The 20117-nt window shown below is 34.3% G+C and overlaps 1 protein-coding gene across 6 annotated transcripts in view; it reads right to left on the reverse strand.

Annotated features, from left to right (window-relative positions):
- The window catches only part of Fas2 (fasciclin 2), a 101488-nt gene that overhangs the window by 65232 nt on the left and 16139 nt on the right, over positions 1-20117 (reverse strand). The gene's annotated exons all lie outside the window — the stretch shown is intronic.

The following is a 20117-nucleotide window of genomic DNA, read 5'->3' on the forward strand; positions in this document are numbered from 1 at the left end:
CTCAAAATTTCTAGAAAATCTCTGATTTATTGCATTTAAATTAGAATGAATTCAGAATTGCACTCATCAGAGGCATTAAATTAACTAAATCAAGCAATATCTCTACGCGAAGATCCAATTAAAATTTAAAAACAAAAATTCATTTATTAATACTTGAAATTTTTCATTCGAAATTATCTAGAAATACATGCGAAATTACTGAAATTTGTTATTCTATTTTTTTTGGGAATGACGCCAGGCCCACCAGTAGGAGCTGTTGATATAGTGGAATGGTTCACTATTTTCAGTTAAAATAAATAAGAATAACCTTTGGTCACGTTTCGGTAAAAAATACGTCACCGTCTTCAGAACATAGGAAATTATTAGAAAAACGAGATTAGACTAAAAATAATAATAAATCTGCTCATTATTCCTAGGTTTTCGACGCTTGAATAGATTTGTTACCGAAACGTTAACAAGGGTGTTCGCCCGAACCCTTACTAAATAGCAAATGTTGTTTCCAGTTAGCTTTGATTGAGAACAGTGTACAATTCTGCCGCTCTAACAACTTCTACCGGTATGTGACGCATTATTCTTAAAAATAAAAAAAGAAAGAACAATTCGCCACAAAAGTATAGAAAATGAAATTTGGAAATTAGAGCCGAATCAATTCAAGACACTACCAAACAGACATTAAATTTTTACATGTTAACTGAAGTGATTTTTAAAAACCTTACGACTGAAGTTTTAAATAATCTACGCCCATGATATTTCCATATTTTATTCCTCGAATTGTCTGCTAACCTTCCAAATTTGCATTTAAATCTGATAAGAACGGTACCAAACGAGGAGTTAATTTAAATTATTTAAGCAAAATGTAACTTCTAAGTTGAAAGTAGTGCTTTTACAAACTATAAAATGGGAGTTTTGAATAATGGGCTTACGAATTTTTAACACTTAGGCAGAAAAGCCGTGGAAGGTTGTATTATCAAAGCATAGAGAAAGACCGAGAAAAGCTGCGGGCGTAATCAGGATAAACCCAGAAAAAAATACCGAAGAAAAAAACATGAAATAACAGAAAAGCGTAATTTTAAATTTAAAAATAGGACTTCAAATAGCCAGATGCTGGTGTTGATCGGGATACATAAAGGTTGACGACACGACTGTGATGGAGTGGTCCGGAAACCCCCCAGAGGCTTCGGCCTCGGCAGGTCGAATAAAGACCCCGGGAGGGGTGCATAAAATTGCTTTTGGGGAAATACGTGGTCAGAATGATTTACTTCTAGTACAGAGACACCTAAAGAGGATAAACCCGAAGCTGAGCCTCCTTTTACGTTATTTTTGGTGTAAACCTGTCACGCTGGTGAGAGGATTATCGAAATATCAACCAGAAATTTTAAGGAGAAATATATCCTATCCTGCAGGGGGGAAATATGAACTATCGTGTAGTTTACATGTTTCCGATTGACCTTGTGAAATCGGGAATGTCTCGTGCGTCTTCGAGATCGTCTCAGCTAAGAGCGACATACGTCGGATTTGCCGAGGCAGGCGGGTGCAGCCAAACTGCACCGACTTGATGTCTGATTAATGAAGATTAGTGAAAGAAGAATGAAATTCCATATCTTATTGTTACAATCCCTCATCAAATGAAACACATTGAAAAGGCTTCTGAAAGGATTATCCGGGATGAAATGCAACTGATTGCATTAAGGGAATAGCCCTCCTATGTATGTTTGCCCTCTAGAACGATTCGGGGAAGCCTGACTTGATTACTGTTTGTCTAATAAGCGCAATTGAAACCGCACAAAGGCCACTCACTGAAAGTCTCTATCAAATTAATTGTTAGGGGGTGTGGATTATTCGCTTTGAGGGTAATTTATGCGGCATTTATGCATAAGAAAGTTTAGTGTTTCTGGATAGAATTGTACATCATGAAAGACCCCGTGGGAGAACTGTAATAAGATTTATTAAATCTACTCACCCCAAAGGCGTGTTTATGTGGCACATCTGCGGCATTAACATTTAAATACGCTTTATAAAATTAAATCATGTGGCATGAGCATTATTGGATATAGGGTGCCTTCGTACATTACCGGCTTGACATTGTTATGAAATATGGGGTAACGTCTATTATGGCACACGATATTTGCAACCAACAACTTAATTTGGGTAGAAACAACCCCCTTTGAAATTGTGAATAATTCTGATTCTGATGGTGCGTCGTTAAATTTTATAATTTCGCCTGAAATAGCTCTAATGGGCCTTTGAACAAACCAATTTCCGAATATTCTGCCCCATTATGCGAAATCGACATTTGCATATGCAACTAAACAAAATTCCTAGATGAGATACATGATAAAACACTCATCAAATGTTCTGTTTATGCGTTCAATTTATAGTCGTTATCGAAGTGATGTTTTTCATGTTCCACATGATGCCTTAAATTTTTCATACAACAACAAATCAACGATTTATATGCAGTGCATTCGAAGGGAAAATCTGAATAAATCTATCGCCTGTTGAAAGTAGGACTCAAATTATTATTTATACATGGGAGTTTGAATTTATATCCGCATGAAATATGCTGGAAAAGCAGGGAGGATTATCTACGCTTTGCATATCTCCTAATGCTGGTGTTTTACGTGTTTATCGAACGTCTATTTACGAAAATAAACCCGCACGTTTAATGTTCCTTATATGTGGAAGTCAGAATGATTTAGTATTATGTTCTGACAAAAAGTAAAGTTTTAATACCGCGCCATCTAAAATGGAGGAGAAAAACGATCTAATCATTAATCAACCTTTCCATTGAAGGGCTGTAGAGAAAATGTAACAGTGGAGAACGTTCATAAAATATGGAATATTCACGAGGCCGAATAGGATGAATTTCGACTACCATAAATTTCGAAGTGAGTGTCTTTGGAGTGGCTTAGAAATCGGAATAAGCGGGAGAAAAATAGTTATTAATCTTGATGCTCGGCATGAAAAGTGTCACCTGGATGCGAGGATTTCCATTGAGACAAACACCTCTTGGGAAGCTTCCATGTAGTAGGGAAACGAGCTGGTTCATTCAGGACAGTATTTTAGGGGGGTGAGGGGGGGGGATACATGGTAGGTGCTGTACAGCAATGAGTTGCATTGTATAATTAATAGATTGGGCCAGAAACTACAAAGCAATGGCGGTTATTATCGAAAATGCAGTTGTTATAGCCGTAGAGGAAAATCATTATAATAAAACTTGATAGTTCCTTTATTTTACAGATATGCAATATTCATCTTTCGATATTTCTCGTTTACAGGTTCTTTCAGTTTTCTGAAGAATGAATTATGATGCATTTCGAGACCCAGATTTTCTCCATTAACGTAGCTCTTACAGGCCATTTTGAAATGTTGAACTTCGAAATAAGGAATTTTAAACATCTCCTAAATTTTAATTAAAAAAATTTCAAGTGCATGTCCAGAAAATCATCTTTCACATGTAGCCACTTACGTCATGATTTGTTTTTAAAATTCTTGTCAAACTAATTTTATAATCGCCGTAAGAAAATGCCTGGATGGGATTTATTGGGTCACTATATAAACCACTACCTGGGAAACATTTGTGACAGTAATGTAAAATGTCTAAAAGGAAATCGATTATAGTCGACTTCGTGAGCATTTGAAGAAAATCTTCCAGGATCTTGTCCTCTTCCTTAGTTTCATTCCAATCATAGAAATAAGGTGTAGCGTGATTCTTGGAAAATTTAGGTATGAGGCTTGACGAGTCACAAATATAGCATAACTTCGTGATATAGAAAAGTATTTACATAGCTGGATTAGCAAACAATTTTTTTCCTCCCAACTTGTTCTTTCAACTTCTCCAGGAAGCCCCAAACTATTTAAGTAACATATGTAATTTCTGCTTTCTTTTCTCTCCTCTGGCTGATTCATTTTGGACGGTTTTCATCCTAGAAAATATCCCGAAATCCTCCAAACAGCTTTAGCAGATTAGAACTTAGATTGGATTGCCTGAAAAATATTATTATTCATGTATTTCTAAGAGGGGAAAGTTCAGAATCTTTCTGCCTTCAGTTTAGTTGAGTTTTTTGGAAAGTATCCAGATTCTAGAGAGCGATGCAATAATTCCGAAGCATCCAGATCTCTTCTGTTACATTGCGATCAGTGAATATGGCGTCTAATTTGGGCGAAATGTGACATTGAAAAACTTGTAGGAACTATGTAAATCTATTTATTAATTCTTGTAGTTGCTGTTCAAATGAAGAAGAAATTTTCGTTGATGCTGACAATCTGGATAAAACAACATAAACATCCACCTCATTCATTTAACCACACAACCGGAGAGAAAATTTGATGGAATCTTAACCGCTTTCAATTGGACTCTACGGATATATTCACACTCCTATCATCTCAAAACCGTAACAGAATATTTCTGGTTAATGGATGTGGTCCCATCTTTTCTCTTCATGAGTATATCATCACAAAAACAAAAACGGAACTTGGTCCAGTGGTTTATACACTTCCATAATTATGTAAATAATACAAAATGTTTCTTATGTATTTTGCTTCCTTCCCGCATAATCAAAACATGGCTTGTTTTAGCATGATGATAATGATTTGGCGATAAATTTCTCCATTTGGAGGGATAAAATTTGGGGTGTTCATGCACTTAGAATCGCATTTAAATGAATTGCATTAAATTTTATCCCAATTACATTAGTCACTACCCTAGATATATTTTAGCAAAATTTATTTTCTTCTCAACGGATCCTCAATTGGACACATTGATTAATGATTTTGCTATTTTCGACCCCTATGAACACGATCGACGAAACTTCCTAATTAAAATTTAATTCCTACTCACGTAGGGCTTTAGGGGTTGAAATAAATTGAATTATGAGGCTTCCAAGCCGGCCCTATTTGTTTTGAATAATGTTTCTCTTCTCCGTTTTTCTAGTAACATTATTTCTGTCCTCGCGAAATTCCTTTGAGGGCACTCTTGCCTTGTCATTCTGCGAGGTAATTAACGTTTGTCATTAAATGTCTGCAGTAAATTTCCTTGGAACGCAAAGCTGCTATTTGAGGTAATAATTGCCTCATTAAAATTGATGGATATAATCTGTTTATTTGTCCGAAAATTGACCATCCTCCAGGGTTCGTTACTTTTATAAAAGATGAAAATAGAGAGAATTCCTCATTTGAGGTGTGTTTTAATGCTCTTGGTAAGGTATTTTTTTTATGAAAAAAAGTTCTCAGAAACTTTACTAAGAAAACAACTCCAGTACTCCCTACATGCTGTTGTCTAAATTGGCAATTTCTCAAAGGGAGTGTTTTTCCTGGGGGATTTGTAATTCTCTTTTACATTTTTCTTTTTTCCTAAGACAATTTTTCAATATGCGTGAGTACAAACTAAATAACAAAGCATTCAATATAAGCTTGTTTATTCCCTATTAACAAAACAGTAAATGATTTGAACAATCGGATTTCACTGACCGTAATAACAAACATTAAATAATGCAATAACCGAATTATTGTATAAAATTTACATTGGGATTTCATCGATGATGATGGTAAAAATGAACAACCTACACTATTCTTGCTTGATAAACTTGGTTTGTGACAATTGTTGCTATGCAGAATGACATTGAATATTGTGAAATCAATTATTGCCTAAATCATCAATATCTTTGCAATGGGGTTTTGGGTTAGAGTTTCCCCTAAAATTCGATTGGCAAATGAACTATAAACAACTTCAAAAGTGAGTCACCATAACTTTCTTAAAGGGACCATTACAGAGACGTTGTCTCCAGTGTTGTTTTATAGGGCTTTCTCACTCCTAAAATAACAATTCGAATTGCGGTAGTTTCCAGTGTATTTCTTACGAGATTCAGTTTCCAAATTTCTCTCCAGAGAGCTGTACGCAACAAATGCATGTTCCTGTGGTCGGTTTTCCAGACTTAAATTGGAGATGTGGAATTCCCTAAGTGTCATGGTGAATGGGAAAATTTATTTCTTGGAAAGCTTTGAAGTTATGAATTAGTAACTCTAGCTCTTCTCAGATGCCACATCAAGTTAATTTAGAAAGTGGCATAAAACGTAGTTGTCTTCAAATGCATTTTAAAGGCTCTAGGATCTCAGTTCAGATATCCGAGCTTGCTACAAGAAGCAAATTATTTTCAAAGCAGATATATTAGTTTTGAAGAGTAAAAATCTAGAAGAATAATGTGCCTGTAAGGTCCTTCTAAAGGCTTTCATTATATTTTCTAAAATCTAGATTCCTTGAAAGCTTTGGTATCCTTAAATTCTAATTATTATGCATGCTAAAATTCATGCAAAGCTTTGCCAAAGTAAACTTAAAGGGGGATGGAAATTAAACAGCTAATTTAAATTTAAAATTCCAAAATCATAGTATGGGATCAGTGTTAGAAGTGTAACTCTGTTCTATGTTTCCGGATTCGAATTAGACTATAAACATCTTCGAAACAAAAAAATGTATGTTTAGATTTCAACAATTTTATAGTATAAAACCACGTTATTCATACAAATTATTGTGGAACAATCAATACCTTCCTACCTCAAAGTTAAACAGATTTAAATGGATATTCGAGTTGTGAGTGAAATCGGAGTGCTATGCACCGTTTTGGGACACAAATTAGAACAAAAGGCGTGTAATTACAGAGCTGTAAAGGCAAATTCGAAATTATTTACCACTGGTGCAATTCGGTGTTTTTATGTAGCTCAATGGCTGTATTTATGTTTTGGAAATGTTGACTTTGAAAGAGTTTATTATAATAAAAAGTAATTAGGAATAAGGTAAAAGCTGTATTCATAATCTGGTCAATATGAATCTTTATAATATCAAAAGGAAAAATTTACATAAAAAAGATTGTAAACAAATACTTATTACCTTTTTTTTACTCAAAGGCGTCGGTTTTAGAGACCGTTACAGGAACTGCGCTACCATTCAGGGTTTTCAAATATTATTCTTTAAAATTCTCTTGTAGACACTGGTAATCAGTTATTAATTAATTTAAATATTTAAAAAGGAAGTCTATTCGACGGTTTCTTGACAATGGCGAACGATAATTTTTTTAATTTAAAAGTTCATAACTAACGCTATCTATGGAGGCCCGGATGAAATACGCAATGAAAGATGCGATACCAAAGCTCGGGCGCCAACTACCGGAACGCGCTTGGCACTAATGTTCTCTAAATTTGTGTTCAAGCTTTTCGAGTGATTTTGCGGACTTTTAACTGACTTTTCGAGGTTAAATTCAATGAGAACTGACCAGTTGATGTTACACAAACGGTAATTTACTGTTATTTTTGTTAAAGACTCACCCTACCATAGAACAAAGTCAATTTCGAAGATGTGTCAAAAGCCTCAAGTTTGAATTATTTTTACTGAAGTCATTGTTCGTTACAATGGCAACATTTTTACAAGAATAACATAAAAAAACAATTATAAAGCTTAACCAATTAACCTGGGAATTTCGTTCTAAAGAAATACATAGACAATGAGAAAACTAACACGCTGATGATAATAAATAGCAGTAACGCATACATATCTATGTTTACTCTAACTTTATTCTTTCACACTGAAATATTAATCAACTAAATTTATGACATCCTACAGAATACTGGAGCTACTCAGCACTGAAATACATCAAGTTTATTGTAATATATACTGGAAGTGTGTCATTAGAGGGCTTTTACTTGAAAGCAATAACTCAGGAGAGTGCAGCTAAGACTGCACGATGCAGCACTTTGTTTACTGAAACATTACGAAGCCCAAGAAGATCCAGGATTAGCGGAAATTTAGTTGACGCCAACAAAGCGTGCATCTATCACTGAAAGAGGCACTTTTTGTCTTTCAGTGTAAAAAAAATTCCACGCTAAGGGCGTCTCCAATCCTGGGGATTGGCACAAAAGGAAAAAATCGAAATTACCCCACGTATAAGCTTCGGCCCGTTATTCCACGCACGTTTGTCATTTACAGATTTTTGCGTCAAAAGATGTGTGGTTGGTGATAAAACGTGGAAAATGCGGATGTAATGTGGCGGCAGCTTGCGTGACTCTTCAAGTTTTGCTATCATAAAAGTTTGCTTGGAAATATGGACTAGGCTACTGAACAGAAATTTATTGAAAACCACTTTTTTTGTGAACTTGGGAGGGTTGAACACAACGACGGCACTCTCGGATCCCTTAAACTTAAAATTATTTGGAAACACTTACGGAAGAAATTCAAGAATTCTGAAAATTTGCTCTCATAATTTAAAAATTTGTTCACTATTTTTTTATGATATTTTAGTCTAATAGGCCCCTGGTTTTCAACTATCAGATATGCAAATTTTTAAAAATTATTTCAGGCATCTCCAACAATGATGCAGCATGTTATTTAAAATACAAACAAATGTTGTAAAATATGGTCTTAACGTAAAAACGCGTTTCTCTACTATTTTTTACGATATTTTAGTTTGTTATGGTCTACTTTTCACGCATTAAACGTTTTAATTATTTTAAATTGAGACTGTGCGAATTTATAGGTATGTTTAACAGTAGAAAAGCATGTCAGTTGAAACTGGAATAACTCTAAAAACATTTGTTCTTAATATAAAAAAAAAAATTTTCTTTATTATTGCGTAAAATATTCTCCTCTGCTATATCCCTGGTTTTGAATCAAAATGTATGTTAATATTACTGATTTGTGATAAATAGCTGTTTCCTGGATTGTTTTAAAAGAAGAAAAACTCAGTTGGTTCAAACAATTAATATTTAAATTTTCCAAATTACGCACGAAAAAAAAAACTAAAAAATTGCCATAAAAACGCTTTTTTTCCGTTAAATTCTTTAGCGAGAAATTTTAAAAATTAAGAGATAAAAATTAGATATTTCGCTGTAAATTTCAGCTTCCGAAACGTTCCATCTAAGGGCACTTAAGGCAAAAATTTTCACCCCTCCCTAGAGCTATAAATCTTAATAAAGAACAATAATGTCGTCCAATTACGCACCCCAAATTCAAACCACACATTATACTGCCCGAAAACAAACTCTTCCGGCACCTTAGAGCAAGTTACCTATTTAGTTATTTCCTCCCTCAGGAGCGGGTACAGGTGTTCGGGTACGCAAGGGGGTAAAACGTCGAAAGGGAACGGCCTCATAACTGTCACTGCTAATGAGACTTTATTAGTTCTTTTCCGTTTTAGCCGTTAATTTTGCAAAAAGAGGCAAAATTGAAACGTAAAACCGGGAAAACTAATCCCCTTCAGCACACGAAGGGAGACGAGGTTGGCGTGCTATTAGCTAGATCAGGTGAAAGTACTACAATTATCTTTATTTTAACACAAAAGACCACTTTAATAAAAACTACAATCTCAGTATCAGATCTAGAGAGAAACACAAACTCGACAATGACCTAAAAACAGAGTTTCAAATTAATTTGCAACGTATGACGTCACAAATGCTTCCGCCTTCGCGATTTTCAATCAATTTCCACCGTAATGCTTTGTTATTTTTTGTAAGGGGCAGCTGCATATTTAGGAAGTAATTTGAATAGGAATTTTGTTTATACAAGGGATGAGGTTTTAGTGAGTTCAGAAAAATGTCGTTTTGATTTTAAGTTATGAAACCAACAAAAAAACGAGGGAAATTGTCTCTTGCCATAAAAAGAAATATCAGTTTTTTTGGTTCAAATGTAAATCAAGAAAGAGTACACATAGAAAAGAGATTCGTTTTGTCGAGTTTTCACATTTAATTCTTCTTTTCTGTATGGATATTCATGAACAAAATGAGGATGGTAGTTTTTTCCAAAAGTTATACCAATTAAATTATTTCCAATACAATAAGTGTCGTAAAATATGAATTTAAATTAAAAACTGTTTCTGTATTATTTTCTAGGTTTTTTGTCTATTACGGTCCTGACCATTAACCAGCAAATGTTTTAACTTTATTAAATATTAAGGGATATATATAGCTGATTTCTAACACGTTTAACGATGGCGAAGTATGTGGATTTAATCAGAGGCCATTATGAAAATATTTGCTTCTAAAATAAAAAAATTACCCTCTATTGTTTTCTCTTTTATTGTTACTACACCTCTGGTTTTCAAGAAATAAATGTGTCAAGTTTTCTAAATTATGTAGGCACCGATAGCAAATGCCTTGCGTGTCTAACGGTAGTGGAATACGGCATTTCTAATCGAAATCACTATGCAAAGTGTTTGAAAATTTCTTGAATTTCCCTAATAAAAGAATTTCTCCACCATTCTCTACGTAAATTTAAAACGCAACACCTCTACAACAAACAGTGTCGGAACATTTTCTTTGAACTAGACATATTTTTCTTGAAAATTCTCCCGTACATCTCCTACACAAAATCACATTACTTATTTTTTGGAAACCCTAAGAGCTTTTCACCGAACGCGCCCTTCATTTTAACACCAACACACTTATAAATTCAATATTAATGTCAAAATCTCCCTCTTCGAGTTGAGTCATAATGCACACGTTAATGGACCATGAGCCAGACTGCGGTGAGGCAAAAAAAAACCCTCAAAGACCTGTAATGGGAGCTGTACAGAACATGTCAGTTGAAAAAATCACCTTTTAAAGTTATTTTTTCGCAGTTTGGACAATATTAAAGACTCTTAAGAATAAGGTGTATAAGGGATATATTCGTCCACTACGGTCCATTAGGTTCTCGAAATTGAGCTCTGACAAGGATAATGCATAATGTTGGCTTTGAAGTCTTGCTGCTTAAAAGAACTGTCAGATGTATAATAGCCCTTTTGATACATGGGCATTTTGAGGTGATGAATTATTGTGTTTTTCCCGGATTTCCTCTATTATTTGTTTTCGGAAAAATATATACTCAAACCGCTTAAATCCTTGACACAGCTAATAAACCCAGCTTTAGTATCTAAGCTCTACTTTTAAAAGCTTTTTTGAGCTTTGTATTATACCCCATGATTGAGGGTTTTAGAGCAGATAGCCCAACATAACGCTACACGTACCGAATTAAAATTTCCAAGGGATTTGCCCTGCAGCTCGGAAAATTTCGATTCCTCCCAGCCTTTTAGACGAAATTAAAGTCAGTTTGATTTCGTTTAAAGGTTGATAAACAAACATCAACTTGTGAAAGATAAAAAGAGGAATCTCTCCACTCGAAAAAGGATATCTCTTGTTGATCTTCTTTAACTGTTTTTTTCGGTCGGCGAGCTCTGAAACACTCCAGGCTTCACTCAATGATGTTTGAAATCAGAAAGTCGAATTTTTATTTTATGTGAAAGGTTCGTAAAGGAACACATAACTTTGACAAAAACAATAAGACATTTAAACTTAGAGATATAGGAAGTTTACCGTTTCGAGTCTCGTTGGACTTTTTTCATCTGTGGAAGTTTATTTTAAGCATGGTTTGCCTTGGTACCTGAAAAGTCAACGACATTAAATGCAAAAAAAGATGTAAAACAATTCATTTCAACTGTCACGGCCAAAAGGCAGATGCCCTGCAAACAAGACTCTGAAAAGCCTAAACATTTTGCTGAACCAACTTGAACAAGTTTTGAGGACTTGGAAAAGTGGATTGTAATAAATGTCAGGATGTAAATGAACAAAAAATAGAGACGAAAGAGTAATGAAGAAGAGAAAACCGAAACTGACGCTGTTGAAAAAAGAAAATGTTGCATCTGAAACAACTACTGACAAACAACTCAGCAACAAATCCTGATAAGAAACATTCGGGATCCCATTAAAAAACGTTTAGAGAATGTTCGGGTTACTTAAGTTTATCCAAGGGGCAATTCATGACTTATTTATAACCAAAATAGTGAATAGTCAGGAAAAGCTTGACTTGTGATATTATGTAAAACCAGACATTTCAATGAACTCAAGGCTGAAAAGATCGATAACTTGCCACAACACGAACAACCCTCGCACAAACTTGTTACCCAAGGGGTATTAGTTTTTAAATGTTTGCTGAAAGTATTTTCCTGTAGATGTCTATTTGAATAATTGAGAAGAAGTTGATTCACATTTAGGGTGTATTATTATTATTTTAAGGTGCACAGAAATCACACAGTGATCGGCTATAATGAAGAAAAAACGCTGATTCTATTAAATTAAGAATGTCAAATTCAATAATTTATTATTTTTTTGGCATGGGAGACATATCTCCCCGGAGTCGCCAAGTAAAAAATATGTCCCGGCATGGTGTATATTAGGGGTTGTATTTGTGCCATTTATTATTGCCGCCCCAGAATGTTGACTCCTATTCGTATAATACAACCGTTCCGCATCTTCGTCTCTCTCGGGTCTTATTTGGTCTTATGCTATCCAGAAATACCTTAATAAATATTCGTTATGCCAGAAACCATAGCCGTGTGCTATAAATTACGCGATACCGTTCCCAAAGGTAATCTAAATCTTGTTGGAGGATTAACACGTTTTCTCCTTTTAAAATTATTTTGTTCTGTTTTAATTTTCTTTCTCATTAACACCGGAACTGAGAATATTCGTGAATTTTCGAGTGGCAATTGTAGGAATGTGTTGAGTTGCTTCTACACGCAGATCCTCTTACCAATATTGTTGGACTCCTAATCGCAAAGCACGTATAACACCTGCTAAAACACAAAGTTTCAAATCCTAAAGTATTTGTAAACAAGCGGATTCCTGCAAAAGCGAAAACGTGATCAAGCATCACTTTCCCACTCTCTCAGAAACGTTACGTGTTTGTTTGCCTATGTAACACGTCTAAACAGACTTAAAAGCATCAATCAACTTTGTCCAGTTTTTGATTAAATTTCCATGAGAAATTTTCACAAATTTCTAGCTAGTTCATAAACAAATAAACCACAAACTTGGGCCGTATGTTGCAATATTGATGCAATATTCATAGGTCCTGTATTGCGGCATAAATATTGCATTTTCATTATAGGGCATGTAGATGCTATATAGAAGAAGGGCAAAAAAGAAATTGCCGAGAAGACTCGTCTTAGAGACCTCGTGTTCGAAAAAGTCCTTAAAATATTCAGCCGTCGACATGTAGGGTGGACTAAATAAATGGAATTCCTTCTTGAATTTGGGAACTCCGATGTAAGAGCTGGGAAGTGGTCTGAAAGGAAGAGGCGCGGGTGTCATGGCCCAGGAAAATTGCCAGAATTCTTTTCATTGAACCAAATTATTTCTTTAGAGTTCCATAAGGTATTGAAATAAAACTATATGGCTGCGATAAAATGTCTGCAAAGGTGACGAGGAAGAGGAAGTGCCTGCCTTCAACAGCAATGCCTCGATTTGATCAAGTATTTATATTCAATCAGTTTCATGCTTGGCTGAAAGTTAACATTGACTTTTTTAGTGCAGAAAGTTCAAGTTAGTTCAGGTTTGTTTGGACAGTTTTATGGAAAAAAAGTTCGCTAGAATTCTCAAAGGTATATGTTTATTTCAGAAACATCGAAAATGTTTAATTTATTATCATAAACATCTAGCAGATCTTAGCACGAAGTTTTGAGGAGGATCTTTCCTGTGAACAAAATATTTTTGCGAATTAGAAGTTTTTTTAAAAAAGACGTTCTTATTAGCCAGAAATTCCATGGACAAAGCTGCAAAAGCTCCGTTATTTCATACAACAGACCTCACAAACTCTCAAAAGTAGCAGAATGTATCAAAATGTCCACTACCTCTAGTAATTATTAGAAAAATGCAGCATCAGTTTATATGAGTTTTGCTAAAGGAAAAAGATCGTGTGAGTGATAAATTCTCTGAAAAACGCTTTAAGATAGAGAAGTTATTCCTACAGTGCTGTAAAATAAGTCTGAATAAAAATTTTCATATACATATTTCAACAAAATATTCCAGAAGCTTCAAAATGGCTGTGATACCTCTGCAGGGTAATTTCAATTGTCTTCGTTTTGGATTATCATGCAGTTTGCACATGGCTCATTCCCGAATTTGGCATTTTTTACTTTTGTATCCGAAATTTAAAGAAGTTTTATCGGACATTTCCATTTAAGCCCAGTAACATTTGTAAAATACTCACTACTTTTTGGTTTACTGGTTATTTTCGTAAAATATTTACTCCTAAATCCTCACAATTTTGCATCGACATTGTGTTGAAATATTTTTAAAGTTTTAAAACAGAACGAGCTTTTAAAGCTCTACATTCAGCATTTTATTGAAAAATTTGGAGTAAATTACGTCAAATGCGCTCTGCTGGTGTTATTAAACCTATTTTTTACGAGGGAAACACAGATTCTTTGCCAACTCGAGCTTTGAATATTAAAGCAGTAAATACAGAATTTTAAAAAGTTCGTTCGTATTTCAAAAGTCACGCCTCAACTTTTCCGGCCGAAAATTTCCAGAGCTACATATTTAGTAATAGGATTCGAATAGCGCATCTATACTTTTTTCTTTTTGGAACAAAATTGACTTATAAACTGAGCGTTCAAAGAAAACTTTCATACTCTGTGTGGAACAATAAAGCACCTCAGCGACTATGCCCTTATAAAACCAATTAGAACACCGCCGTTATCAAGATTATACGTTAAAGCCTGGACCTTACTAAGGGATGAGATACACAAGCTAAAGTTTAATTACAAGGCAAATTGAGAATCTTTCAGTAAGTAATTATGACCAAAAAATTGCAACAATTAAAAGAAACAATTATGCAGCATTTTCACCTCTGAACTAATGACTCTTGGCCCTCCCCCGACATTTTAAATTATTCAAACAGCCATTGTCGTCCGCCCCAACAATCAGCAGCATATTTTACTCCCAACAAAGAAAACCATAAACACTCGACACGTGTTGGCTGTTTGTTATTAAAATTACCTTAGAATTTCCTTTTAAATTGTGAAACATATGGAAGGGAAAGTGGGAATTTGAATTTAAATAAGAACTGATCTTCCAGGGAAATTGCTAGGGATAAGGCACCCTCTGTTGTGTTTGTATTCATACGCTGAGGTACGCGACTTTAATTTTGATGACATTGAAATGTAAATATTGATGGTGTAGGGACTGTAATTCGAAGAAAAGGAAATAATTTCAATGCAAAATTTTCAACGCAAAACAGTCCCTATTTCTGCCCCACATCCAGCCACTGCTTAAATCCTCTTGTTGAAAACCGAAAATTAGGAAACTTAGTTGCCTTGAAAGATAATTAAACAGATTTTGCCACTCGACTTTATAATTCCGAGAGGAGGTCTGCCATTTTGATTATTGCTTGCATACCATCCGAAAACTTCTTAATACTAAAAGTTGGAAGAGGTTTTGCTTAAAATTATTGAGATTTATTTCAATGAGTTTAGGAAGTTTGTTTAAATTCCAAATTGAAATACCCATGAGTTTTATAACGTACAAAACACCCAGTTTAAGTAGCATAACGATGGATACACATGTGAACTCTTCTTGGATAGTTCGGTAACTTGTTTTGAAGTTAAGCCGAGCAAAGTATGGTAGTTCTCCTTCTTACATGGCCAACGTTTTAAACCGCAACAAGAAGTTTAAGTTATTCCGAGCATAACTGCTACTTCTTGGGCACATCAAAAGTTGATTCTGGCGAAAGATAATTTTCCAAATCTCGTTAGGGCAAATATGTAATTAAGAGTATCAAAGTGCAGCAAAGTAGAGTTTCGCCTTAAAGGCATGTTGGCAATCACTTTTTGAGGCTTGCGAGCGCTTAGAAATATTGAAATTTTGCCAATTACACGATAGAGTGTAGTGAGCTGTGCCAAATTGCCCGTATAAATAATCAAAGTTGTTAATAATTATATGGAAAAGTTCTTTCCACTTTCGAACTATGTATTTGACATCTGTCCCTTATTGGACACATTTTACCCGAATTGGTCGTTTGGATATTATTGCCTTTGGTTGGTTTCTCGACATCGCCTGGAGATATTTAAATTTTACTAAATTTCGAGCAAAATCTCGACTAAAAATCAGTCCATAATTTTTTTTTACTCAGATCAGCAACACTGAGAAACTTTTGAATATTTTATTCTGCAAGCTCTAATTAAAGCTTTTTGTTGATCCTCTGACCTTTCCCAGTGGATTTTCCACTGACGTCCTCAGTTTATCCACTAACTGTGTGTTATATAAATTACCTCTCCAAATTACTGAAGTGTAAAAACCAAAGCAACGAAAGCTGCCTGTGGATCACGGAAAGCATCTGTCAGACCTTCGTTCAAATTACGCCTCTAATAGAAGGTTTTATTATGTTTAGATGTCATCCATCAAGCACTTGAAATTTTTATAGGAGCTATTTTTACCGCAATAATAAACAGTTTCAGATTGAAGTATTAAATGGAACAAAAGGCAATAAGGAGATACCTATCACAAAAGAGGTAAATGGCTCACTCAACTGGGCTAATATGAATAAAATTAGGCGAACAAATGTTGACAGCTGTTTTGGGAAAATGCCCATTGTAAACAATTAATTTTATTGGTTTAATTGATTGTTTCCTTCCTCTTAGTAATTATAACGGCTTTTCCCCGTTTATTTGGAATTGGCCTGTTGACCTAAACCATATTGATGGTGAATGATTCAAATGGGCCCCATCAAAGCTTTCTAATTATTTCACCATTTTACGTGTATTACAAATTCTGTTTTGTGCGGCACAGAAAAGTTAATTCTGCCGAACTGGCGAAAAACCTGGACTGGAGTTGATTTTGTTGAAATTTCCAACCATAACATAGATACTTCCCCTGTTTACCAACGGCGAAAACTGCTGTGTCTAAATGTTCAGTTGTTTGAATAAATGATTTTGAAACATTTTTTCATAACTACTCTCTCCAGAGTGATAATAAAACTCATTGTTTTTCTACTATTTACAACCTCATCTGCATGTACTCGTAATCTGCGAGACATAAATAAAAAGTTTGGAGGTCGCAAAGGCTCTTTACGAACGCTGTGCCGTTAGTAATTCCAAGGGTTTTACGATTTATTATTCATTAAAACCGACATTTAGACAAAGAATTAATTAAAATCGTCATTTGAGTTATATGCGCGGAATAATCAAAATAGGAGGGATGCCCAACTCGCCTCTAACTTTGGATCAGTTTAATTGCTGAGGCGAGTAATGAAAACAATTTAATTACCCCTAAGGAGGAACGTTAACGAGTTCGGTCATTTTCAAATTTAAATAGCCGATGTAACTTCTTTAATCAGATGTTTTAATAGATTTAATCGAGCTGGGTTGTAAATTACTGGTGGTAGGATTATTATTGACCATCAAAACATTGGAAAACTTGGAATAATGGCCACGTTTCCAGTAACTTATCTTCCAGATAAAATTACCGGGACTTCCATCTATTAATAAGTAATGTCCGATTTCATTACTCTAATTTGCTAATCTACATTTCATAAAATGGTTGTGTGACTGCACTCTTTTGCTTATGACGATCTGGTTTCCCCCCTTTGAAATGCACCGACCAAAACAACTAACGCATATTTAAACATTGAACCTTAAAAACCATTCACATCATTCAATAAACATTTAAAAATATTTTATGCAGGAAATGGTGATATTGCCACTTAAAGGCATTAAAATTTATGCTACAAACTTTATTTGTACGAGTTTAAACTTGCTTGTGCCTCGAGGGTACAGTAAGTTAAAAACGTATTCATACACTCAGGCCAATCCCGTTTATGCGCAATTTCCACGAGTTAAGAACTATGTAAATCATAAAAACTTAATATATTCGCACAAATAAGGCGCCATTACACAGATTTATGAAAAATATTACCAGGAAACTGTTCCTTTGGACGAGAAAAAGAAAGGAAAGTGTCTTCAGAAATGTCCAAAAAGGTATTCATATACCGATGTTTTGTTTTTTATTTTTGACAAATTTGCTGATTGCAAATTTCATTTATTCGCGTTAAGCCTTCATTAGGTCACTTTAACACAAGTTAGGGCAAAGTAAAGTTAAAAATGATAGTTATTGGATGAAGAAAAAAAAAATGAGTAATAATGTCTCTAACTGTAACCGTTTTTGAGATATATATACGGTGTAATGTTCTGCATTTCATATTATTTTCAGTAAAATACTGAGGTAGTCTTTGAAATAAAAGCCGGTTGCTTAATATTTAGCAGTTTAATATTTTTAGTACTTAGTTAAGTAACCTTTAGTCGTTGAAATTTAATTTAAAGCGAATTTTACTTGAACATTTATTTATATAAGTGGTTTAGTTAGTATTCCCTTTAGCTTCATTTTATGTTCCATAACTGTACTTTAATAAAAAAATTTGATAGAAATGACTAATTATGACAAAAAAAAAACAAAAACCTGTCAGATATTAAGCAATTTGCATTTATCTCACAAACGGTGACAGAGATATTATTCAAAAGTGCATTTTTGCATAAAAAACTCAACGTTTCAATATTTTTACCAAAAAAGTATAAAATTTGCATCCACTAAGAAAATATGACCGTTTTGTAAAACAAACCCTTTCCGTGACAGGTCTATGATTCACAGTTAACTACATTGATCAGATATGTCTTTGGATTCAGAGGGTCAAAGTTGTGGGAACACGAAAATGACTGACATTGATGTTAAATAATTTAGGAGTCATTTAGCGAAAATAATCTCATTGGGACCCCCTTTATCTCCATTAGGAAGCAATTCAGGAAATACGCTTATTTGCCTTTTTGGTATTATTTTTCCACGTAGATTACGCTGTTTGTTTAACGGCTGGCACTTAATTATGAGGCGCCCTGTATAAAAAATTTCTGTCGCAGGTTAATCAGTAAAATTAAAAGTACCCTGAAGCTCAAGATTAAGATTATATTATTGCATAAATCTAAGGTAATATTGACATTGCAAGACATACTGGTGCACTATGATACATACAGTAGGTAGGTACCGCATTTTCTCACTAAACATCAAATGGTTCTCCTAAATCCAATTGCTTTTGCATCACCAGCTCTTACAATAAATTTTTAGAGATTGTTTACGAAAAATCGTCAAATGCTTAATGAATTTAATTAACTAAATGATTTTAGCACGAATCGAATAATAACCTATAATCGATAAACTACATCTACACTACCAATAATGTTTTGAAGATTGAAAGTCTGAGAGACGAAACGTTCACAATTCTGAAATTTGTTCACTCTCAGAAAGACACAAAGGAAAAAAATCTTGTGTTTTTGAGTTTTTTCAACGAGATCAGTTTTCCTTCTATGAGAATCGGATGAAGCTATTGTACGAGGACGACATTCTCTCCATGGGCAATGATGAGTATATATTTATCTACCCCATTTAAGGAAAAGACATCGTAAGTACTGGTAAATTGGTACACAAATTGGCTTGAAATAATTACTCTGTGTGACATCTGGAACAACTATGGTTTGAATTCTGCTCACTTTATACTCTCCAAATTTCTGTTTTGTGATAACGGACCACAACTTTCTTTTCAAGAATCCGTAAGTTTTTATACTGAAAATGGTTTCGATTATAATCAAGTTGCACCCTATTATGTGAAATGAAACGGATTGATTAATATTAACGAGGCAATGAGTAAATCTAAGAGGCTCCAGAATTTTGTACTTTCAAATCGAAATCCAAAAAGAACTTTTACTAATAGAACTCCCAGTCAGCCGAAGTTTTGCTGAAACCACAGATAATGAAACATATGAAAGCTGAGCAATTTGTTTAAAAGCAAACTCATGATAGAACAGTTACGCTGAAGTCTCATTTCCAGAAGAGATACGAGTTAATTCGACTCAGTTGCAATAGACTGAGCTAATGTCACGTTTGGTTTAGTTTATTTCTTGATTTCTAATTATATTGAACAAAACTGTAACATGAAATTCCGTTAAAAACATCTGGATTAGATATTTTTCCAGCTTTCTTGTAAAGCACCATTCAACAGTCTGACCCGTTAGAGCGTTGGTTAATTTGTAATATGATTATAACCTCATGTGCTGCGGTCTTTTTAATAATAAAGTTAATGAATGTTTCGGAAAAGTTAATTTAAAAAAACAAGTCCTGTACGTGAGGTCAGCAGTAATTTTCTGTGTTTGTTATTTTTTTGACTACATGTAAACATTATCACCTCACAGATATACAAACCGTATAGTTAGCAAATCGTTCCATCTGAAAAACCCCTATGCAGGACTGAAGTGGTAAGATTTTCATAAATTGCTCTC

Source organism: Euwallacea fornicatus, chromosome 1, assembly GCF_040115645.1.
Source record: "Euwallacea fornicatus isolate EFF26 chromosome 1, ASM4011564v1, whole genome shotgun sequence".
Lineage (NCBI taxonomy): Eukaryota > Metazoa > Arthropoda > Insecta > Coleoptera > Curculionidae > Euwallacea > Euwallacea fornicatus.